Here is a 25,223-nt window from a genome sequence, read left to right as displayed (position 1 = left end):
CATTTGCAAAAGCAGATAAGTGCCATTTTGAAAAAAATGAGCTGAGGCTTTGTAATTATTCTTTGCTAATTATTCTTTTCAATAAAACTTTATTTTTTTGAGATATGTCTGTTACATCTCAAAGTCACTCAACTTTGGTTTGACTGATATCACCTTATGTAAATAAAAAAATAAAAATGAAGATTCTGGAATTCTTTAATGGTGCACTGTAGTCTATATGATGATGTGTGATGTCACTGGTTCTCAGAGTGGGGAGGGTTGACAGGGTTCAAGGTTCCACTACTTTTTATTGACATTTTACCACTTTTTACTAGAATTTATTAACTATTTATTCTTTTTTTCCTTTTTTTTTTTTTTTTTTAATTTTACCACTTTTCCTAGAATATTTTTGAGAAATTTTACCAGTTTCTTCTCAAATTTTCTGTTCTACTTTTTTCTTTTTTTTTTTAAAGGATTTTACCCCTTTTTGTATAGAGAGCCTCAGCGGAAGCAGGAAGTAACGGCGCCATGGGAACTCAACTCTGAAAAACTCACCATTCAAATGAATGAGACTGAAAATTTTATTTCGTGATCCGATTGAATTGTGCCATGAGAAAAAAATATGTCCTCTACCTGTTTAAAACATCACGTTTCATGAAGAGAAATCAGCAGTTTATCGTAAAACGGCAACAGAAGAATGTATTTAGTGTGAAGACGCTCTACGACTACAGATCTGTGTCCCACAGAAAATACGTCACCAACTGACACGGGAAAGGGCGGCAATTGGTGTGTGACGTCACCTACGCGACCTGTAGTCTTTCTGCTTACAGATTCTTCTGAATTTTATTCTACAATCGTTTTACAACAAACTGCTGATTTCTCTTCTGAGTTGAGGTCCCATGGCGACATTACTTCCTGCTTCCGCTTAGGCTCTCTATTATTGTTTGCCCCCCCCCCCTTTGAGAAATTTTACCAGATTTTTACTATTAACTATATACTATTTTTTACTTTTACCACTTTTTAAAAATTATTGTTTGACTTATTTATTTTACCACTTTTTCTGATAAATTTGACCAGATTTTTATTTTTTTTTTAAATGCAAAATTTAACCACCCAGCATTTCCACCACCACTAATAGTAACAAAATAACCATAGAGACAAAACCATAGATTTATCTAAAATGGGCCATTAACAAGTGTTATTACACGGCTCTATTGAATGCTGCTCTCTGATTGGTCCAGCGCTGCGTTCTGCGGTCTGTTATTTCTGTATAACGGACCATCGTCATGTATAACAGACCGTTGCTAGGGACGCCGCTCTGATCAGCGCAGCACAGAAAAGAGAAACTATGCAGGATATTTACCTTGTATTTCATTTTTACCGTCATTAAACAGCGTCGGACTAATAGCGATGTTAGAGATAAATGACTTGTAACCTGTTACAAGTAGAGTGGAGGCTCCTTCACATCGTGGCTGGAAACCAGACCTGCACCAGAGCCATCTGACCCGGTGTCACAGCTCTCCTCTCGTCTCGGTGCAGCTGGCACCGCGGCTCCGCGACACAAACGCACCCCGTAAACAGTAAAGTTAATCTCTTGTTTATGACAGATACGACTACACACAATACACATCTTAACCAGTCTATGATCTTAACACGTGTATGGTAATCTATTGATCCACTGATTGATTATCAAAGGCTTCAAATGCGGAGGAGGCTCGGCAAAAACAGCGGAAGTGACCGGTCTTGCAGATTCGCTAAATTATGCAATTTTAAATCAATGAAAGTCGTATGTTGATCAGAATTATGTTTCAAATTAATTATTTCACTCGTAATCCGTGTAATAAGCGGGATAATGTATAGTTGGTCGGTTGTTATGGAGAAATAAACCCCTTCATGTTGTATGGAACCCCTCCGCTTCGCGTCGGGGTTCCATACAACCTGTCGGGGTTTATTTCTCCATAACAACCTCCGAACTATACATTATCCCTTACTTAACGTAGATTCATCCACATTAACGTGAGACTTTTTTATAACCGAATAGAAACTCCTCGTTGTCCCTTTAAAAAAAAGTTAACTTTTTTGTTTATTTTTGTGAGAATTTTTACCACATTTACCACTAGAAATGTTTCAACTTTTTGGGAGAAATTGTACCACTTTTTTTTTTTTTTTTCAGAAATGTCTCTATAATCTTTCAAAAATGTAGCTTCGCCTAATTTAGACGTACATTGATTGTTTGTGTATTTCTGGTGTTTTGTCCAATGGGGTCCGTGGTCTAGTTTGTGTCAATTTTGGGTCCTTGAAGTAAAAAAGTATGAGTTGAGATACGAACAGTTTACCACCTAGAAAGCAGTTTACCCACTACACAACATTAGACTACTGGTTGCTAGGTAACAACAGTTACCCACTACCACACATTAGACTACTGGTTGCTAGGTAACAACAGTTACCCACTACCACACATTAGACTACTGGTTGCTAGGTAACATTAGACTACAACACTGGTTGCTAGGTAACATTAGACTACTGGTTGCTAGGTAACATTAGACTACAACACTGGTTGAGATGTTGAGGGACAAACAAACCTTCAGCGCCTGTTAGTGGTTGTTTCAGTGTCGGTTGAGGATGTGAGAGACGACTCAGAGTTATTTATTGTGTTGCAGCTTCAGGGGGAGGAACGTAGAGCAGTGACAGTGTTGTGTAATGAGGGGAGTTGTCCTGGGGGGGGCAGCAGAGGCTGGTTGACCCTCTCACCTGTATGTCCGCCATGTTGGAAAGTGTTCCAGTAAACAGACCTAACACCACTGTTCCCTCTCAGGTGTTTTACTGCTCCACCTCTTTGCCCAGAAGACAAAAAAAGTTGCACACTCAAACATCCCCGACTAGTTTATTGTTTATTTCTCCCTCATGTGGCTTTGAACTGTGAAATGTAGCTATGACCTTAACCGTGGTCTGTAGTGCAACTACCATTTAAGTTTTTGCTGGAGACTTATTATTACTGTTCATATCAAGATGCTTCAGTGCCAAGAGTTGATGACACCAACTTGATGTTAGTTATTTTTTTCATATTGTTCATATGGCAATAAATGCAAACTCTATTTTGCCAAAACAATGTTGTATTTTGTTATCATTAACTGTAACTGACCTAGATATGGAGCAGCCTAGGTAATGTTGTCAAAATAATCTGTTATTAATCATTATAGTAATAGCCAATAGTATTGATATTTGGAGTTGGAGAGGTGAGGCCATAGCACCAGCATGTGGACGTACTGTGTTTAGTTTTGAAAATTAGAGGGAACATTGACTAACACCTTCCTCCAGTGTCGGTCCGCGTCGCTCCGCTCTTTGAATAGAAATCTTTTAACTTTTTTTTTTAGAAATCTTACCACTTTTTCCCAGAAATGTCTCTATAATATTTACACAAATTCACACCACTGGCCCTGATATGAACTACATTGACTAAAAAAAGTGACGTTCTTCAGTCTCAGAACAATATTTGTGAATTTCTACGGTGGCCCTGAGGCGCAAATCAGAACGATAAATTACTAAACACAACACACAACTTTCTCTTTTTGTCGTTGTGTTTTCTGATTTGCTGTTGTGATTTGCACCTCAGGGCCACCGTATATTTCTGGTGTTTGCTTCAAAGTCTTGTCCAACGCGGTCCGTGGTCTAGTTTGTGTCAGTTTAGTTCCTTTGATGTAAAACAGTTTCAGAACCACTGAGTTGTGTTAACAACTCTGTGTGGTAACGTTGTGTTATTATCTCATAGCGTGGTGAATGTGCAGCTCACAACTTGTCCACCAGAGCGTTGTGGAGTTGTTGGATTGTGTATTTGATGAGTTTGATGAGGGAAACCAAGAAATCCCATAATGAGCCTCCGTAGCGTAGCTCTGAGCAGCTCACGGCTCTGCTCCGCCGTTCTAAAAATAGCTTGCACCGACAATTAAAGGACGATTCCGGGCAAATTCAACTGGGGGCTGTATGTTCCTAACATTTTAGGTCTAACAGAAGGAATCTGAAGGTGTTCAGTTTAATGTCTCCTCCTGTTTTGCTATACCCCCTAATTATTATAACTCAAACAATAATAATTACCCAATAAATGATAATCACACACACAAGTACATTTCAATAGAGAGTCCATTATGAAGATCTTCTTTCTTCATGAGAATGCTATAAGTGCATAGAGTCTTGGAAAGAGTGATCTACTGTCACTCTGGATCAGTCCATAGTCCATAGTGTATGTACTGTAATGTGTAAGGGGCAAGGGGCAAAGGTCAAAGTCCAAAACAAAAAAATAAAGTCAGTCTGGGCTTTCACAGTTCTTCTGACTCCAATAGAAGGCAGATTTTGTTGATTGGTCTGTTCAGAAATCCAGTCTTGGTCTTGATCCAGACATGACGAACGAGTCCTCTCTTATCCAGAATAGTCTCGGCGATTTTTCCAGTCAGCCAGGTGTTTCGAGGTGCTGAATCATCCATGATGATCACGACGTCTCCTGGTGTGAAGTTGCGTCTGATTTTAGACCATTTCTGTCTCTCCTGAAGTTGTGGAAGATATTCTTTAACCCACCTTTTCCAGAACAGATCTGACATATACTGGATTTGTCTCCACCTGCGTCGAGCATATATGTCATCCTGTGTAAACTGTCCTGGTGGCAATAAAGGCATGGTTTTAAGGAGAAGAAGGTGGTTTGGGTGAGTGCTTCAAGGTCATTTGGGTCTGTAGAAGCCTTGGTGATTGGGCGGCTGTTGAGGATCGCCTCAGCCTCACATAAAACTGTGTGAAGACCCTCTTCATCCAGAGTTTGTACATTTAAAGTTGAGTTCAGAATCTTCCGCACTGATTTAATCAATCTTTCCCATACACCGCCGTGGTGTGAGCCGGCAGGGGGATTGAAGATCCAGTTGATTCCCTTGTTAAGCAGAGTGTTGTGAATCTGATTTTGATTCCAGCTTTCAATTGCTTCTTTCAACTCCCGCTGAGCTCCAACAAAATTGGTGCCATTATCAGATCGAAGTTCTTTTATCTGACCACGTCTGGCTACAAAGCGCCGAAGGGCATTGATGAAAGAGTCTGTGTCAAGTGATGATGCCACTTCAATGTGAACTGCTCTTACAGCCAAACATGTGAAAATAACACCATAGCGCTTCACAACTTTCCTTCCATGCTTCACTCCAAAGGGTCCAAAATAGTCCACTCCAACATATGTGAATGGAGGTTCACCTGGAGTGACTCTGTCCAATGGCAAGTCTGCCATCTGCTGTTGACCTGGGGTAGCGTTTACACGCCGACAAATAACACATCTTGACAGTATCTTTCTGATCAACACAGTGGCGCCAGGAATCCAGTATTTTTGACGTAGGACAGATAACATATGGTTGCGACCACCATGACCCACCTTTGCATGAATATGTCGCAGAACCAGATCAGAAATGTGGAAATCTTTAGCCAATATTACTGGATGTTTCACCTCTTCTGGCATCGCTGCTCTGCTTAATCGGCCTCCAACCCGCAACACATCTTTGTCCAAAATGGGATTGAGTTTATGAATGTGGCTGGTTCGCTTGACATCCATTCCTTTCCTTAGACTTGCAATTTCATCTGCAAACCTCCTCTTCTGACAAAAGCAGATTATCTCCATTTCAGCAGCAGCCAGTTCCTCCACGGTGAGATGAGGGTTTTCCAGAGTCTGAAGATTTCCTGTATCGTTTTGTAGTAAGTTCTTGTGAACATCGACATGAGTTGCTTGTTTTCCTTTTCTGCTAAGACACAAAAGCAGTTTTTTAAATCTGAGTATCCATGCTACAGCTCTTTTAAGATGAGTCCAGGTAGAGAAATGATGGATGAAGTGTGTTACTGGATCCATGGTTTCAGTCGTTGCCTGAGTAGCATTTACAGTGATGCTCTTGACTTCAGAGTCTTTTGGTGAGATTTTTTCCAAACCATCCGGATTTCGGGGCCACTCTTCCTGAGACTGAAGAAGAAATTCAGGCCCAGACAGCCATATTTCTTTCCGAAGAAAAGTTTCAACTCTCAAACCCCGTGAAGCCAGGTCTGCTGGTGTAGCGGTTTTGGTACTCATCCTTGCGTTGTGTAGTTTTAACATACGAGTCAGACTTTCACCGTTGGCAACCTCGCCGTTTATTGTGCACACATGGACTGACCTGGCAGAGAAATCCACATTTACAGTCAGTCCAGCTCTTCTTTTCTCACACACACACACATACACGGCTGAAAAATGTAAAACGAAAGGAAAGTGCAGGTTAGCTACCACATGTAACCATAGCCATGTTGTAAACAGAAATAAAAGAAAAACACCGTTAACTTTATATGGAAAAGGGCATGCTTGACCGTTTGGGAGCTATATGCTTAAGAAATACAACTTAAACCACCTCTTAGCATTGAAATGAAAGTAATTAATATGAAACAATAGCGGAGCTCGTAGCTTGTGCACCTACCAGGGAAACAGCAAAGTCCGACTGCGGCTACCCCCCGGGGTGCACGACCCTAATCCGCAGGGGCGATGCATTTAATTACCATAGGAAAAACAAGTTTTTGTGTTGTGTGGTGAGTTTTTATGGCAAGTGGAATCAAATTATCTTTTAACTCCGTTACACTGGGTTGTTAGTTGTGTTGACATATCTCCACTGTTGTGCATGTGAGACCTTGTGAATTTCAGTTACTCTGTTGGCCACAAAAGTGCGGAATCTGGTGGTCTTGTTGTTGATGTATTTAAGCACAGAGGTGCTGTCAGTCCAGAATATGGAATCTGCTAAATCCATCTGCAGCTCTTTTCTCCATACAGTGTCCATCCTGCTTGCCATTGTAGCTGCAGTTAACTCCATTCGAGGGATAGTGGCTGGCTTTAATGGAGCCACTCTTGCTTTTCCCATCACAAATCCACAGTGTGCTCGGCCATGAGTGTTATGCAGTAGCAGATAGCTGACAGTTCCATAACCATCTTCACATGCATCTGAAAAGTGATGTAGCTGAGCAGATGCAACTGTTCCAAAGTCTGTGGGTTTGAAGCATCTATCAACCTTGAAGTCTTCTAACTCATGAAGCTCTTGAATCCAACGCATCCATTCCTGCACAGTGGAATCAGTTAAAGCATCATCCCAACCAACCTTTTTTCTGCACAAATCTTGCAGGATTTTCTTGGCAGTCAAGACGACAGGCGACAATATTCCAAGGGGATCATATATTGAGCTCACTGTGGAAAGAATTCCCCTTCTGGTGAGTGGTCTGTCTTTGAGGGTGATTTTAAACTTGAAGACGTCAGACTGTACGCACCATTGTACACCAAGTACTCTCTCCACAGGTAGGTTGTCACAATCCATGTCCAAATTCTTCATTAGGGTCCGGGCAGCTAAGCTGCCGGGACACTATTGTATTCCTAGGAATTCTTCTTTAGGGTCCGAGCAGCTAAGCTGCCGGGACACTATTGTATTCCTAGGAATTCTTCTTCTTCTTCTTTCTTTCTTCTTCCAAGGAAGTCATACTTCCCATGGGCGAAAACTCACCAAACTTTGCACAAAGGTCCAGTACCATGCCAGATTCACTCAACTCCAAGGACATGTGCCCCCCCCTCCTAGGGGGGGCACAATAAGCGTTTCAATTTAAAAACTTTAAAAATTCCTACCAAACCAACGGTAGATGCTACAGTGTTGAAACTTCACCACAATGTAGCCTCAATACTGCTGAAACTTTTGTCCACTTAAACTTATTACAAATTATGAAGTCCATCACTCTGTTTTTTTCAATAACTGTAAAACTTCTAAAATGTATCTCCTCCCACAATTTTTCCTCAATTGTCACCAAACTTGCTACAGAGCATCTCCAGACCGTCCTCCACAAAACTTGTTTCTCGGATTTTTGATTAAGCAAAAATTGAGCCTACAGTGCATGAAAACGTTTGACTGTAAACACTACTGTAAACATATACCATCAAATTCTTGCTAAATACTGTAACGGCCCCAGTTAAAAGCCATAGGCTGTCCGTCTGTCACCCTTGACCCTTTCTGTCAAACACTGGGCTGCAGGTCATGTCAGTCAGCGTGCAGGCCGGTGGTTGGTGGAGAGAGTGGGGGGGGGGCGGCTCTCTCGGGGTCTGAGGAGAGTGCACCGGAAGTTTTGTGTTGTAGCATGAGAGCTGAGAATGTGTCTGTGAGCTCACGTTGGTTAAGTTTAATAAAAACGTCGACTCTGAAGATAAACCTCGTCTCGGATGCTTCTGTGGGCATTACACTGGTGTCAGAAGTGACTTCGGACGGAAGACGGCATCCGGTCAGGCTAGTTTGGCGTCGCTCTCGAGTTAGCCTGTTAGCTGCTGCTAGCCGCCGCTAGCCGCCGCGAGTTATGGACGGCAGACGAGGAAAAAAAGTGAAGGCCGAGGTGAGGACTGACGAGGAGGACGGCGGTGCTTGCGGGTGGTCGGAGGACGTGACCAGTGAGTTCACGAGAGCTGCTCACGAAGCGAGGGATCGGCTGAGGGACGCCGCGGTGAAGATGGCTACCGAGGCCGGCCTGACCCCTTCATCGGCGATTCGCGCCGCTCCTCGCTTGACCGGAAGTGGCTCGCCAGCGATGGATGGCGGCAGGCAGGACGGCGCTCTTCGGCCGGTGGTGGTCTCAACTGTGAAAACCCCCAAGTACTCCGGTAAGTCCGATTGGGAGGCTTTCCTGGCCCAGTTTGAACTGTTAGCTCATGCAGAGGGATGGACAATGGACAACAAAGCGCTACAGCTGGCTCTGTGCCTCACTGATGATGCTCTGTCCTGTCTTCTGCTGCTGAGCCCGAATGACAGACGAGACTATGGAGCTTTAGTGGGGGCCCTACAGAGACGGTTTGGACAGTGTTTACAGCCCGAGCTCCTGCGAAATGAACTGAGTAACCGGGGCAGGAAGGCAGGGGAGCCGCTGCGTGTGCTGGCCAACGACGTAGAGAGCCTGACACGGCGGGCGTATGCGCACATGCCCCCAGGAGTACAGAGCGAGCTGGCACGGGACCAATTTATCAGAGCCCTCAGCCCCACAGAGTTACGTGTCCAGGTGCAGCTGCAGCACCCTCAGACCTTGCAGGCAGCCTTGGAGATGGCTGTGGAGAGGGAGAATGTGTGGGGCGTGGCTGGTGCAAGCTGTCATGATAAGAACTTACCTGCTGTAAGGGCTGCAGTGGGGAGCCCTCCTGTCGAAGAGAGGCCGGCGTGGGTGGATGAAGTAACTGGACTGTTGAGGGCTGTGTCACTGCAGACAGCACGCAGACCAAACCCAGGGCCCAGGGTCTGCTGGGGGTGTGGCCAGCCTGGACATTTGGTCAGAGAATGCCCCAAGTCACGCCAGGCTCAGGGAAACGGCTCAGGGCCCGCATAGAGGGGGATATGCGGTCCCAAACATCAGCCCCATCTGTAGCACGACAGCCACATCCCCCACCGCCATTTGGAGGTGCCCAACATCACAGCCAGGGGAGCCAGGCACCACTCCCCACAGAAACAGGTGACGCTGACAACTCATGCTGGGAGCCAGTCGTCGCAGTGGGGCGTGCATCTGCAGGTGACTCTTGTTACATTCCCATCACAGTGGAGGGAGTGCCATGTTCGGCGCTAGTGGATACAGGGTCGACAGTGACTGTGGTGAGACCAGATGTGGTACCAGAAGGGACAAAGCTCGAGACCACCTCGGTGCGACTGCGCACGGTCACAGGTGAGCTGGCTCCTATGAGAGGCAGAGGTGTGCTGTCTGTGACGGTGGGGGGAAGAACGCTGCGTCACCCAGTATGGATAGCTGCGGTTCAGGATCCATGTATCCTGGGCCTGGACTTCATGAGGGCTGCAGGCTGTCAGCTGGATCTCCTAAGAGGGACTGTGAGTTTTCAGGAGGGCCCAGTTATCACATTGTTTCCCAGGTTTCTTCCTGACTCGCTTCCGGGCTCTCCTGCAGCTAACGCAATAGAGACTGTTGTTCACTCCTTTCCCAGGCCCCTGTCTCCTGTGTCCCCTCCCCAAAGTGAGAATCGCACCATCAGCCCCGGCAGAGGTCTCTCCACAGCGGCCTCACCCTCGGTGTCACAGATGGGGGAGGAGAGGGTGTTGGCTGCAGTGAGAGAGATATGGAGGAGGAACTGTAGCAGCCTCGACCCGCAGCAGCAGGAGCAGCTGTGGCAGGTGCTGCTGGAGTTTCGAGACTGTTTTGCGCTGAGTGATGAAGAGGTGGGGAGAACTCATCTTTTGCAGCACGAGATCGACACAGGGGATGCGCAGCCTATCAAGTGTCGCCCTCGCCGCCTTCCCTTGGCTCGTCAGCAGGCTTGTGATGAAGCTGTGGAAAAAATGCTGCAGGCTGACCTCATTGAGCCCTCCGATAGTCCGTGGGCAGCAGCTGTTGTCATGGTACCGAAGAAAGTCGGCTGGCGGCTCTGCTCAGACTACAGACCAGTGAATGGAGTAACCAAGAAGGATTCATACCCCCTCCCTCGCATTGACGAGGCACTGGACCTGGTCTCGGGGTCCTCCTGGTTCTCATCCCTGGACCTCCGCAGCGGTTATTACCAGGTACCCCTCGCAGCTGAGTCCAGGCCCAAGACAGCCTTCTGCACCGGGCGGGGGCTGTGGCAGTTCAAGGTTCTCTGTTTTGGACTTTGTAACGCCCCTGCCACCTTCGCCAGGGTGATGGACAAGGTGCTGGCTGGTGTACCCCGTCAGCAGTGCCTGGTCTATCTTGATGACATTCTGGTACATGGCAGCTCCTTCAAGGCTGCCCTGGGTTCCCTGCAACTGGTGCTGACAAGAATCAGAGCAGCTGGCTTGAGGCTGCACCCCGACAAATGCCACTTCATGCAGCGGGAGGTGTGCTTTCTGGGACACAGAGTGGGAGGGGAGGGCATCGGCACCATGAAAGAGAAGGTGCAGGCCGTCACTGATTGGCCCGCCCCCATCAACCAGAAACAGCTGAAAAGTTTCTTGGGCTTGGCCTCGTACTATCGGAGGTTTGTACTGGGTTTTGCCTGCACCGCTGCACCCCTGTTCCAGCTCCTACAAAAGGACAGAGACTTTGTATGGTCTGAAAAGTGTCAGGAGGCATTCAGCAGCCTCCAGCGTGCCCTGAGCGAGGCTCCAGTGCTTGCTCCAGCTGACCCCACCTTGCCTTTCATCCTGGATACAGACGCGAGTGGTGTGGGTGTGGGAGGTGTACTGTCTCAGGTGGGGCCGGATGGAGAGCGGGTGGTCGCCTACTTCAGCCGGGCCTTTAACAAACATGAGAGGCGATATTGCGTCACCCGCAGGGAGCTTTTGGCGGTCGTTCTGTCAATCAGGCACTTCAAATATTACCTGTGTGGGTTGCTGTTCACAGTGCGGACGGACCATTCGGCCCTTCAGTGGCTCATGACATTCAAGGAGCCAGAGGGACAAGTGGCCAGGTGGTTAGAGGAGCTCCAGGCCTTCAACTTCCACGTGGAGCACCGAGCTGGGGCACGCCACGCAAACGCCGATGCCCTCTCACGCCGGCCGTGTGCAGCAGACGGGTGTCGCTACTGCGAGAAGAGAGAGGTGAGAGAGAAGGAGCTTCGGGGAGAGGAGGACGTTGGTTCCACTGTGCAGCAGGCGGAGGAGCTCATGTGCCGGGAGCTGCAGATTGTGGGCATGGCAGAGTGGAGACAGCAGCAGGTACAGGACGTGGACATACAGCTCATTCTGCAGTGGGTGGAGGCACAACAGCGCCCCCCATGGGAAGAAGTGGCAGCGCTCTCCACAACGACCAAGGGACTGTGGTCCAAGTTTGATGCTCTGCGTCTACACCAGGGCGTGCTACAACGGGTGTGGAAGGAGCCTGCAACGGGGGAGGAAAGATGGCAGGTCGTCGTCCCTAAGGGCCTGCGTGAGGGGGTGCTTAAGGCCATGCATGGAGCTGCAGGGTCCGGGCATTTTGGAGTAAGGAAAACTCTCCACCGCCTCCGCCAAAGTTTCTACTGGGGTCGGTGCAGGAGGGACGTGGAAGATTTTTGCCGCCGATGTGACCCCTGCACAGCCCGCAAGGGTCCCTCTGGTCGTTCCCACGCACCACTCCAACAGTTTCCTGTGGGGGCCCCGATGGAGAGAGTGGCGGTGGACGTGGTGGGCCCTTTACCACGCTCAGACAAAGGTAACCGCTACGTCCTCTCTGCCATAGATTACTTCACCAGGTGGCCCGAGGCCTACGCTCTGCCAGATCAGGAGGCCGGGACTGTGGTGGATGCCCTGGTGGAGGGCATGTTCAGCCGTTTTGGAGTGCCCGAGACCATACACTCCGACCAGGGGAGAAATTTTGAGTCCCGGGTATTTGCCACCATGTGTGAACGTCTGGGAGCGCACAAGACCCGCACCACTCCTTTGCGGCCCCAGAGTGACGGGTTAGTAGAAAGATTCCACCGAACCTTGGGTCAGCAACTGGCTATTCTCACTGCAAAACACCAGCGGGACTGGGACGACCATCTGCCCCTGGTGCTCATGGCATGTCGTTCTGCCGTTCAAGAGACCACATCCTGCACCCCTGCTCTCCTCATGCTGGGGAGAGAGCTCCGCACCCCAGCAGTGCTGGCGTTTGGCCAGCCCCCAGATGCTGTAGACACACTCTCAGGTCCTGAGTATGCCAGGAAGCTGCAGGACCGCCTGGAGTCAGCACACAGCTTCGCCCGGGGGCAGCAGCAGAGAGCCGGTGTGAGACAAAAGCGGAACTATGATGTGAGAGTGCAGGGGAGGCATTTTCTGGCTGGAGAGCTGGTTTGGGTCTACAGCCCTCAGCGCAAGAAGGGCCGGTGCCCAAAGCTGGACAGCCAGTGGGTGGGCCCGTGTAGGGTCCTGGAGCGGCTAGGAGAAGTTGTCTACAGGGTGCAGTTGCCAGCGAGGGGAAGGAAGGTTGCACTGCATAGAGACAGGCTGGCTCCCTACAGAGGGGGCTCTTCCTCACCGGCACAGAGTACGTCGGGCGACCCTGACCAGCCTGCACTCACCGGCCCACCCCAGTCCCCGTTGCCCCCTTACCCCTCTTCCCCTGCCGCCCTGCCGGGGACAGAGCCCCCAGTTCCCTTATCCCCAGTTCCCCAAACAGCTCGGCCACAAAGGCAGAGGAGAGCTCCAGACCGGTTCAGAGACTTTGTTGGTCCCCTTTGGGGGGGGAGTAGTTAGGAGTGAGACCACACCACATGTTCCTGAAAGGGCTAGAATGCGCCCTGGTCTCACTGGAGGGGCCGGTAGTCTACCCGGACCCTCCTAGTTTAGAAAAATGTGTTTAAGGACTGAAATTGACATTTATTTTTGTCGTTTGTAAAAAAAAAAAAAAAAAAAAAAAAAAAAAAAGGAAAGTGTTGGCTTTGCTCAGTAATCAAAAATGTTCATGCATTGATGAGATGTGTGTGAGTTCAGACTATACATTGTTTTGGGCGTCCCTCGTGGGCGAGGAACTTTGTGGTGGGGGGGTAGTGTAACGGCCCCAGTTAAAAGCCATAGGCTGTCCGTCTGTCACCCTTGACCCTTTCTGTCAAACACTGGGCTGCAGGTCATGTCAGTCAGCGTGCAGGCCGGTGGTTGGTGGAGAGAGTGGGGGGGGGGCGGCTCTCTCGGGGTCTGAGGAGAGTGCACCGGAAGTTTTGTGTTGTAGCATGAGAGCTGAGAATGTGTCTGTGAGCTCACGTTGGTTAAGTTTAATAAAAACGTCGACTCTGAAGATAAACCTCGTCTCGGATGCTTCTGTGGGCATTACAATACATTTTCAAACTTCCTGAAAAAAATGACAATATTCTGGAGTCATGGTTGATGAAGTTTAGCAAATATCAGAATTTTAATTCAAAAACTGAATTTTTGAGAACATTTTGAATTCTACTCTCATGGGAACAACTGCAGTCAATGTGAGAGTGGAATTTTTAAACATCATATTTTCTCTTATGAAGCAAAACACTTATCATTAAAAACAAATCACCAACATTTCCATGCTGTCAAGATGCAATTTATGTATTATCAGATTTTTGTTTAGATGACTGAATTATTGACATTTTGACCATTTCATCACAACAGCTGCCCGGGCACTGGCTCACCTGAGTGGATAAATGAAGCTACACAGCAGGTCTCACTACCAGCTAATTAGCTCAGCAAGTTAAGAGCTGGTTCATTGTGTCAGAGATTGTGAGTTCGAGACCCAGCATGGGTGATGATGATGATGACAGATCAAAATGTCAGATGTCCTAAAGCTATTTTGCTGTCTAAATGCATTTTATGTATTAACAGATTTTTGTTTAGATAACAGAAATCTGCGTTCACAACTGCTGCCCGGACACTGACTCCCTGAATCTATTTGAGAAGACACACACCATGTCTCATTTCCAGATAATTAGCTCACTGAGTTAAGCGCTGGTTCTTGGTGTCAGAGGTTGTGAGTTCAAGACCCAGCCAGGGTGATGATGATGATGACAGATCAAAATGTCAAATGTCCTCAACACAAGACAATTGTCCTAATGGTGGCATCACAGCAAGCTTCTAAATTTAAAAATTAAAATATCTTGGACTGGACCATCTGCGAAGGCTCCTAACATCTCAGACTCATAGTAGATGTTTGACAAATACATATCATTATTTTACCTCAAAAACTGATTTTTCTTTTTCTGCCTACACGACAGTGAATGGTTTACTCAATTTGTGAAGCCACTGTTGATCTGCCACTTGTCAATTAGCTCAGTGCGATAGACAACGGTCTTTGGTTCCCGAGGTTGTGGGTTCAATCCTCAACTGATGCAAATTGGACATTATAAGGACAACTGTCTTGTCTTCCTATTCTCCTGTTTGTTGCTCAGAATTGCCTAAATTTGCCCAAAAGTAGCCCGGACCCGACCCATCGCTGCGCAGCAGCTATAATTTCTTTTGCTTTCTCTGTTTCAGGTATGGATACCAACACACAACGGCTGTTACTTATCCACTTGTTAAGCACAAACCCTCCTTTGAAACAAATAGCTCGCAGCTCATGATAGAGAGCTAATGCATCCTCTTCTGAAGCTACTGACGCAAGGCAATCGTCCACATAAAAATTGTTCATGACAGTGCTTACAGCTTGAGGGCTGAACTCTTTCACATTGTCCTCAGCACATCTTCTAAGTGCAAAGTTTGCACAACTGGGGGACGAAGTCGCTCCAAAAAGATGCACCGTCATTCTGTATTCCTCCATGTTCTGACTGTAGTCTCCATCAGGCCACCAGAGGAATCGCAACAAGTCCCGGTCTTCACTTGGCACCTTGACTTGATGAAACATTGCTTCAACATCTGCAGCGATGACAACAGGTTCTTTGCGGAATCTAGTCAAGACTCCTATTAGTGTACTAGTCAGGTCTGGCCCCTGTAAGAGCTGAGAATTCAGTGACACTCCCTGAAACGTTGCTCCACAGTCAAACGCCACTCTTAGTTTCTTCTTTTGTGGATGTAAGACTCCATGATGTGGCAGATACCATTTTCTGCCGTCGCTGCGTTCCAAGACACAATCCGGTACCTGTTCAGCATAACCTTTGGTTAACATGTCAGACACAAAGCTGGTGTACTCAGAGTGAAAAGATGGATCTCTTTTAAATCTTTTCTTTAAGTTTAGTGTGCGTTGTTCGGCAACACTTCTGTTGTCAGGCAAACATATTTCCTTTTCTTTTAAAGGTAAATTAATGCAATAATGGCCATCAACTAGTCTGGTAGATTGTGAGACCAAATCCAAAAACATCCTGTCTTCCTTTGATGGTTCTTTATCTTCTCTAACACACTCAGGGAAGTCATTTCTGAACTGTTGCTCCCACAGCACGTCAAGTTTCACAACTGAGATCCTGTTGGCATTGACTGTTGACTGTTCCTGAGCATCACCATCCTTTTTCCCAAGTGGTCCATTAACTGTCCAGCCAAGCATGGTTTTTACAGCATAAGGTCCATCTCCCACACTCCGTATAACATCAAGTGGCTCCAGAGCCCTTGGCACATCCAAGCCAATGAGCAGTTCAATCTCAGATTCAATTTCGGGCAAATGGACATTATTCAAATGAGACCACTGTTCAATATCTTTCTGATGTGGGATGTTTCCTTGATGCACAGGCATAGTCTTCTGGGTGTATATACCTGGAAGATCACAAAAATGGCTGCTATCCAGACCAGCAACTTCAAGACCTGAAACAATGTTGGTTCCAACGACCTTTCTTTGACCCATGGTTCTCAAAAGAATACTTGACCTTCTTCCTTGGAGCTTAAGCTTGGTCATCAGGCCCACTGTACAAAACGATGCAGTGCTACCTGGGTCAAGAAATGCATATGTCTGTACTATTGCACTTCCCTTCTTGGCTTTCACTTGTACAGGCACGATTGAGAGTTTGCAGTTATCCTCACCGGCCCCAGTAAGACCACTGGTTTGGACTGAGGCTACAGCACTCCTTTTAGCTGTGTCCTTTGTCTCTGTTTGCTGTATGTCCATCTCCTTTTTTCTTTGGTGAATATGCAACATCCTGGGATGCTTTAAACCACATATGTCACAGGTGAGTCGTTTTCTGCAGTCTCTGCTGAGGTGTCCTTTACCCAAACAGCCAAAACATATTCCATTTTCTCTCATGAAAGCGATTTTCTCATCCTGTGTCTTCTTTTCCAATTTTGAACACATATCCAAACCATGTCCACCTTCACAAAACAAACAGCTTTTCAGACCACACAAACTTTCTCTTTCCTTCGTGCCTTTTCCATTATTTTCTTTAAGTGTCACAGTGGTAGCAAAGATACTTCCTTTTATCCTAGGTTGAGGTTGTGACTTGAACCTTCTTACCTCTTTGCTCACTGCTGGAGTGTCTTTTATATCTCCGAACACTGGGTCTGTCAAAATCCTCACTTGTCTTTCCAGGAAATCCACCACATCCTTGAAGGTAGCTCTTTGATTGTATTTTACCTGGAAATCACAAGCCACAGTTCTCCATTTATCCCTCAGCCGATAGGGCAATTTCTTTATGATGATGAGCATGTTTGAAGGCATGTCCAGCTCCTTCATGTAGTTGACATCTTCCATGGCGTTGCAACATCCTTGAAGAAAAAGGGTGTATGCTTGAAGGGATTTTGTGTCATCAGGTTTTATTGATGGCCATGCAAGAGCCTTATCCATGTAAGCTCTAGCAATTTTGTGCTCGTTGCCAAAATGCTCCTGAAGTAAAGCTTTAGCCTTCCTGTATCCTCTGTCTGAATCCATGTGTAGGCAGCTCCTTACTATTTCCCTCGGCTGTCCTCTTGTGTATTGCTCCAAGTAATATAAACAGTCTCTGTAGTTTTCATTTTTGCTTTCAATACTGTGTTCAAAGGATTTAATGAATGTTTGATACTGAAGGGGATCACCATCAAAAACCTGAATTTCCCTCTTCGGCATAGAAGAAAGGCATTGCTGATGAATTAACAGAGCAGTGATTTCATTTTGTTTGTCCATGACTGAGTATATGTTGTTCTGTTCACCACTGTTGGAGGTAGGTAAGATGGCTGGTGTGGTCACATGTGCATGATCACCTGCATTCATGATGGTTGAGTTGAGTGTTCTGGGATCTGTATTGGAAGGTTGGGTGTGAGTTACAGCTGTGTGTGCAGTTGCAGCTCCTGGGTTGTAGATTGGTGATGTTTTGATCTGGGAGACTTTGTCCATGTAGTTGTATGTTTTGTGTATTTGGTACAAAAGCTTTGGCTTCAACATCAAGTGATCTCTTTCCTTGATACCTTTCAAAATATGACATCATACCATCAGACATTTTAGTTGGATGACTTTGTACACTGGATCCTCTTGATGCTCCAAGTACATGCACCTTGGCCATAGTAGCAGCAATGTCGGCCTCCAGCTCCAGCTGCTCCTTTTTCTTCCTTATCAACTCCTCCTGTTCCTCCAGAGCATGTTTATCTTTCAGCATTTTCTGTCGTACAACAAGAGCAGCTACATCAGCCTCGGCTTTAATGCGTGCAGATGAAGTACTTGATGCTTTAGAGATTGCCTTGGAAGCACTGTGTTTGCTTTTCCTGCTGCTTGCAACGTTAGACACACTGTCACTTGGTTGGATTAGTTCCTGCACATCAGATGTTGCTTTTGAGGTTAGGTCAGGGGGAGGATTGTCCTGTGGAGGAATTTCCTCCTTTGATTCAACAGGTGCTTTCTCAGGTAAGATGGAAGAAGTGTCTGAATCTGCAGCAGGTAAATTCACAGTCACATGACCTGTTTGCATAGAGTGTCTTTCATTGTCAAAAAGCCATTGTTTCACATCCTCCACAATGCCTGTGTGGTATTTGTTTATGCGTGCAAACCAGTCATTCTGAGTTTCTTGATCCTCCTCAGGAAGCAATACAATCACTGATTCATGGGCAGCTTTTGCACTTTCACACAGTTGAATCAATCTCTCCAAATTCCATTGCACATCCTTTGCATTTGCATCCCTTTTCATGAGCTCCTTAATTTCACGTGTGAGCCCTTTAAGTTTCTTCACCGCCGTATGACGCTCATGCTGCGTATTCATTTTATAAGCCAGCGCTTTGGTTGTAAGCTTCACCGTCCTCTTCTCCATTCCATCACTCACATCCTTTGCTTCACTCATTTTGACATTTCCAGCGTGCACAGCTCATCAATATACACAGCAAAGCATAAACACCACGCAACAGATGAATCATTAATCCATTCACAATCCTTCCACAGCTCAACTTTGAGTCCGTGCGCTCTTTTGATTCAACAAGCAGCCACGGTGCCACAAACAATCCACACGGCTTCCAAACTCCGCCGAACTCGGCGCGTGCGTCCAGCGCACAAACACACAAGCCAGAAACAACAGTCCCAGTCCTCACTGGACAAGCAGCATCCAATTCAAGTCCACACTGTGTTCCAAATTTCATCCAATACACAGAAGGAATCTCAACATACCGCTTCTGATGGCTGTGATGCGCCGCCGCTGTGATTGCTTTTCACTCCTTTGTTGTTTTACGCAGCGCTCCGCTGTGATTTCTTTTTCCCATGTCGGTGAGCTGAATCCAATCCCATGAGAATCCAATCCAAAGGTCCAAGGTGGTCCGGAATTCCAACAAACTCCGCGATCCAAAGTCTTTTATTTCAACGTTAATATTTTTTGTTGACTAATGTTGTGGCTGTCTTTCAACAAACTTCAGCCGCTGAGGAACTTAAAGCTCTTTTGTGACGCGTCCAAGAACTCCATGGGTCCACGATGAATTTAAAGTGTTTATTGTGACAAAAATCAAAAAGAGCCAACAAGCAGTTATATCAAAAGGGAAATTAATACGTGCCCTTTCAATAAATAATAATAATGATACTGGTGAGATGATAAGGTGAAAATGATGGTAAATTGACGGTCAACAAAAAATATATGAGCTTAGTTCTCTCTCTCTCTCTTTGTGTTCAAAACTCCCGCCACCACACACACACACTCACTAAGTAAAGAAAATAACCACACCCCCTCAATGTGTGAATGCAAATGACATCATCAACGCAATGACGTCAAGCCTACAGCAAATGGCAGGGAAAATATATTTTAGCTTCTACAGGGGGTCCGTGGTCTAGTTTGTGTCAATTTTGGGTCCTTGAAGTAAAAAAGTAGGATGAGTTGAGATACGAACAGTTTACCACCTAGAAAGCAGTTTACCCACTACACAACATTAGACTACTGGTTGCTAGGTAACATTAGACTACAACACTGGTTGCTAGGTAACATTAGACTACAACACTGGTTGAGATGTTGAGGGACAAACAAACCTTCAGCGCGTGTGACTGGTTGTTTCAGTGTCGGTTGAGGATGTGAGACGACTCAGAGTTATTTATTGTGTTGCAGCTTCAGGGGGAGGAACGTAGAGGAGTGACAGTGTTGTGTAATGAGGGGACTTGTCCTGGGGGGGGCAGCAGAGGCTGGTTGACCCTCTGACCTGTATGTCGGCCATGTTGGAAAGTGTTCCAGTAAACAGACCTAACACCACTGTTCCCTCTCAGGTGTTTTACTGCTCCTCCTCTTTGCCCAGAAGACAAAAAAAGTTGCACACTCAAATATCCCCGACTAGTTTACTGTTCATTTCTCCCTCATGTGGCTTTGAACTGTGAAATGTAGCTGTGACCTGAACCGTGGTCTGTAGTGCAACTACCATTGAAGTTTTTGCTGGAGAATTATTATTACTGTTCATATCAAGAAGCTTCTGTGCCAAGAGTTGATGACACCAACTTGATGTTAGTTATTTTTTGACATAATTGTTCATATGGTAATAAATGCAAAATCTATTTTGCCAAAACAATCTAGTATTTTGTTCTCATTAACTGTAACTGACCTAGATACGGAGCAGCCTGGGTAATGTTGTCAAAATAATATGTTATTAATCATTATAGTAGCCTAATAGCCAATTGCATTGATATTTGGAGTTGGAGAGGTGAGGCCATAGCACCAGCATGTGGACGGACTGTGTTTAGTTTTGAAAATTAGAGGGAACATTGACTAACACCTTCCTCCAGTGTCGGTCCGCGTCGCTCCGCTCTTTGAATAGAAAACTTTTAACTTTTTTTTTAGAAATCTTACCACTTTTTCCCAGAAATGTCTCTATAATATTTACACAAATTCACACCACAACCACTGGCCCTGATATGAACTACATTGACTAAAAAAAGTGACGTTCTTCAGTCTCAGAACAATATTTGTGAATTTCTACGGTGGCCCTGAGGCGCAAATCAGAACGATAAATTACTAAACACAACACACAACTTTCTCTTTTTGTCGTTGTGTTTTCTGATTTGCTGTTGTGATTTGCACCTCCGGGCCACCGTATATTTCTGGTGTTTGCTTCAAAGTCTTGTCCAACGCGGTCCGTGGTCTCGTTTGTGTCAGTTTAGTTCCATTGATGTGAAACAGTTTCAGAACCACTGAGTTGTGTTATTATCTCATAGTGTGGTGAATGTGCAGCTCACAACTTGTCCACCAGAGCGTTGTGGAGTTGTTGGATTGTGTATTTGATGAGTTTGATGAGGGAAACCAAGAAATCCCATAATGAGCCTCCGTAGCGTAGCTCTGAGCAGCTCACGGCTCTGCTCCGCCGTTCTAAAAATAGCTTGCACCCACAATTAAAGGACAACTCCGGGCAAATTCACCTCAGGCTGTATGTTCCTAACATTTCAGGTCTAACAGAAGGAATCTGAAGGTTTTCAGTTTAATGTTTCCTGTTTTGTGGTAGTTGTGTCTGTCCCTGCGTCGCCACGGCAGCGATGAATAGGACGGATTGAAGTTCTGCTGCTTAGGCTGTTTCCATCCCTCAAAGCCACAGACAGCGTCAGATGGAGACTCAAACATGCACCCAGAAGTTTATTTACTCCAAGCAAGTCCAGAGTTGATGTGTTCACTGCAAAAACTCAAAGTCTTTCCAAGAATATTTGTCTTATTTCTTGTCAAAATGTCTCATTTCTAGTCAAAACTAAACTCTTTCCACTTAGAATAAGACTCATGACCTAAAAATTAACTCATTTTTAGACAATTTTCACTTGTTTCAAACAATTTTTTACTTAAAATAAGTAGAAAAATCAGAAAGCGAGTTTTTTGTGTTTGTAATAAGAAAGAAAAACTCCACTATCAGATTTTTCTACTTATTTCAAGTGAAAATCTGCTTGAAAGAAGTAAAAAGTGTCTAAAAACAAGCTGCTTTTTATGTGACGAGTCTTATTTTAAGTAGAATGAGATTAGTTTTGACTAGAAATAAGACAAATATTCTTGGTAAGATATTGAGTTTTTGCAGTGTTTATGACACAAACGGGAGCTTCCCACTGCACCTGAACACACCGAGCGTCAACACAAACGGGAGCTTCCCACTGCACCTGAACACACCGAGCGTCAACTTGGGTCTCGACTCCGCCAGACTTTGAATTAGATCTAGTTTTACAAACATGTCGGCTTGTTGAAGTAAATAAACTTCTGGTGCATGTTTTAGTCTCCATCTGACGCTGTCTGTGGCTTTGAGGGATGGAAACAGCCTAAGCAGCAGAACTTCAATCCACTCCCATTCATCGCTGCCGTGGCGACGCGGGGACAGACACAACTACCACAAAACAGGAGGAGACATTAAACTGAAAACCTTCAGATTCCTTCTGTTAGACCTAAAATGTTAGGAACATACAGCCTGAGTTGAATTTTGCCCGAAATTGTCATTTGAAGGTGAAGAACCTACTGCTGTGACTGTAGGGGTTACCATGGTGAGAGGAGGATCTGACTAAAATGTTGAACTGTCCCTTTAACCAGCGACTCTGGGGTTGTGTCCGAAAGCCCTCCCTCATTCCCTCCTCCCTACTCACTATAAAGTGAATTCAATATAGTGACTCACTGGTCAAATAAAAAAAACACTTTCAGACACTACTCCGCCGCACAGTTAATGACGTATTACGACGCGTAATTAAAACGTTCCGACCGCGATTGTAACGGCCGGTGCAGGTACCATGGATACAACCATGGTAACGGCCGGTGTAGAGGAGTAAAGCAATATATTAAGCGGTAATATATATATATTCAAGCATCAAAGATGTTCAATCAAACCCACATAGTTTGAAACAACGTTCAAAACACACACAGCCAGTGTCACAACTAAGCATAAAGTCTGCTAGCTTAATGCTAACGTATAATGTAAAACACCATAGACGGGCTAACATAAATTAGCCTCGCTATCCAGAGTCTGTGGTCAGTTTATAACGCTTGTTAGGAAATTTGCTCTGATGTTTGTTGTGGGAGTCTGTGGAACCGGACAACTCTGGCAGCTGGACACATTTATTGAGGCTGCTGCACTACTTCATTTATTTGGTAGCTACACCGGTCACTACTGCATTTATTTGGTAGCTACACCGGTCACTACTGCATTTATTTGGTAGCTACACCGGTCACTACTTGCATTTATTTGGTAGCTACACCGGTCACTACTGCATTTATTTGGTAGCTACACCGGTCACTACTGCATTTATTTGGTAGCTACACCGGTCATTACTGCATTTATTTGGTGGCTACACCGGTCACTACTTGCATTTATTTGGTAGCTACACCGGTCACTACTTCATTTATTTGGTAGCTACACCGGTCACTACTTCATTTATTTGGTAGCTACACCGGTCACTACTGCATTTATTTGGTAGCTACACCGGTCACTACTGCATTTATTTGGTAGCTACACCGGTCACTACTTCATTTATTTGGTAGCTACACCGGTCACTACTGCATTTATTTGGTGGCTACACCGGTCACTACTTGCATTTATTTGGTAGCTACACCGGTCACTACTTCATTTATTTGGTAGCTACACCGGTCACTACTTCATTTATTTGGTAGCTACACCGGTCACTACTGCATTTATTTGGTAGCTACACCGGTCACTACTGCATTTATTTGGTAGCTACACCGGTCACTACTGCATTTATTTGGTAGCTACACTACTTCATTTATTTGGTAGCTACACCGGTCGCTCTGAGCCTGGGTGATTGATGAGCTGTGACAGTAGAACAGAGCACAATGCATTCTGGGAGTTTGTTTACTAAAATAAGGTTATTTACTTAAAAATCGTTACATTGGACAGATACAGTTTGTTTCCTTGGTAACTCATAAGGCACCGCGACAACAACAACAACAACAACAACAACGTTACATCAGATTCTTCTATACTGAGCTGCTCACATCGTTACCATGGAGGCTGCTCACATCGTTACCATGGAGACTCCTCGCATCGTTACCATGGAGGCTGCTCACATCGTTACCATGGAGACTCCTCACATCGTTACCATGGAGACGCCTCACATCGTTACCATGGAGACGCTAAAGTTACTGCTCTTAAATAGCTACGTACAACAGTTAGTACACACACACACACACACACACTCAGTCTCACACACACACTCAGTCAGTCTCTCTCACACACACACACTCTCGGCTGCTGAGGACAAACGTTACAGAAACAGTCTGAGGATCTGATTGGACGAGAGGGAACCTGAGGGGGCGGAGCCAAACTCAGACTTTTATTATAATTAAAGGGGCATTTCCAGTGTAAATCAGCATTTCCTTCAGACGTTAGGTCAAAAGTCAGCTGTGACCGGTCAGTTCAGAGCGTCCGTCCTCTGTCGTTCAGTTCGTTTCAAAGCTCATTAACGAGCTCCGGGCTCATTTGTAAAGGGATAGTTCACCCAAAATTCAAATTTCACTCATTATCATCAACTCACCCTCATGTCGCGGGGTCCGTGCAGCAGTATTTGTCCATATGACGGTTGCTAATGGATACCAACTGTCTTCATAACAAAAAGACACACCAAAAAACATCCAAATACCTCCATGCTGCTCGTATGTAATGTCCCTCTTGTATTGAAGCCCCGACATGAGAAATTGTTCAGAAAAAAATTAAATAAAAACTGTCAGTTCAGGAAGAGCAGTGAACTGAGACACTGGGAGCTTCCGCTACAAACAAGCTTTAATATAGACTTATTTAATTTTTTTTAGAACAATTTCTCATGTTGGGGCTTCAATACAAGAGGGACATTACATACGAGCAGCATGGAGGTATTTGGATGTTTTTTGGTGTGTCTTTTTGTTATGAAGACAGTTGGTATCCATTTGCAACCGTCATATGGACATGCACTGCTACGCCGAGACCCCCTGTAACTCAGAGAAGCCACGGAGGACTCTGAAACTTCTCCCAGCCCTTAGTCCACATGAGGGGGAGGAGATCATGAGGGAAATTTGAATTTTGGGTGAACTATCCCTTTAAATCAAATCAAAATTCGGACTTCTGCACCGTTCCTTTCAGGGTCAGAGAACAACAGTGGAGGTACTCTGAGGCGTTTGTTCCTAAACGTCCAGACGCTGCAGTCGGAGCGTGGACGGTCTGAAATGAACACTGATAAAACTGGAAATGGCCCTTTAAATGGCTATAAAATTGTCTTTATTTTGTTGCGTTGGTGCTTTTACTTTGGTAACTTCCTGCTGTAACATGACGTCATCCTGTCAACACTGCAAAAACTCAAATATCTCTCCAAGAATATTTGTCTTATTTCTAGTCAAAACAAATCTCATTCTACTTAAAATAAGACTCATCACATTAAAAGCAGCTTGTTTTTAGACACTTTTTACTTCTTTCAAGCTGATTTTCACTTGAAATAAGTAGAAAAATCTGATAGTGGAGCAAGTTTTTCTTTCTTATTACAAGCACAAAAAACTTACTTTCACTGGCAGATTTTTCTATTTATTTCAAGTGAAA

The 25,223-nt window shown here is 45.4% G+C and overlaps 1 protein-coding gene across 1 annotated transcript in view; it reads right to left on the bottom strand.

Annotated features, from left to right (window-relative positions):
- Positions 1–25,223, bottom strand: part of mea1 (male-enhanced antigen 1) — a 272,028-nt gene that overhangs the window by 171,684 nt on the left and 75,121 nt on the right. The gene's annotated exons all lie outside the window — the stretch shown is intronic.

The sequence above is a fragment of the Trachurus trachurus genome, assembly GCF_905171665.1.
Source record: "Trachurus trachurus genome assembly, chromosome: 15".
Lineage (NCBI taxonomy): Eukaryota > Metazoa > Chordata > Actinopteri > Carangiformes > Carangidae > Trachurus > Trachurus trachurus.
The sequence above is the reverse complement of the archived record's forward strand: the minus strand, read 5'-3'. Positions and strand labels throughout refer to the sequence as shown.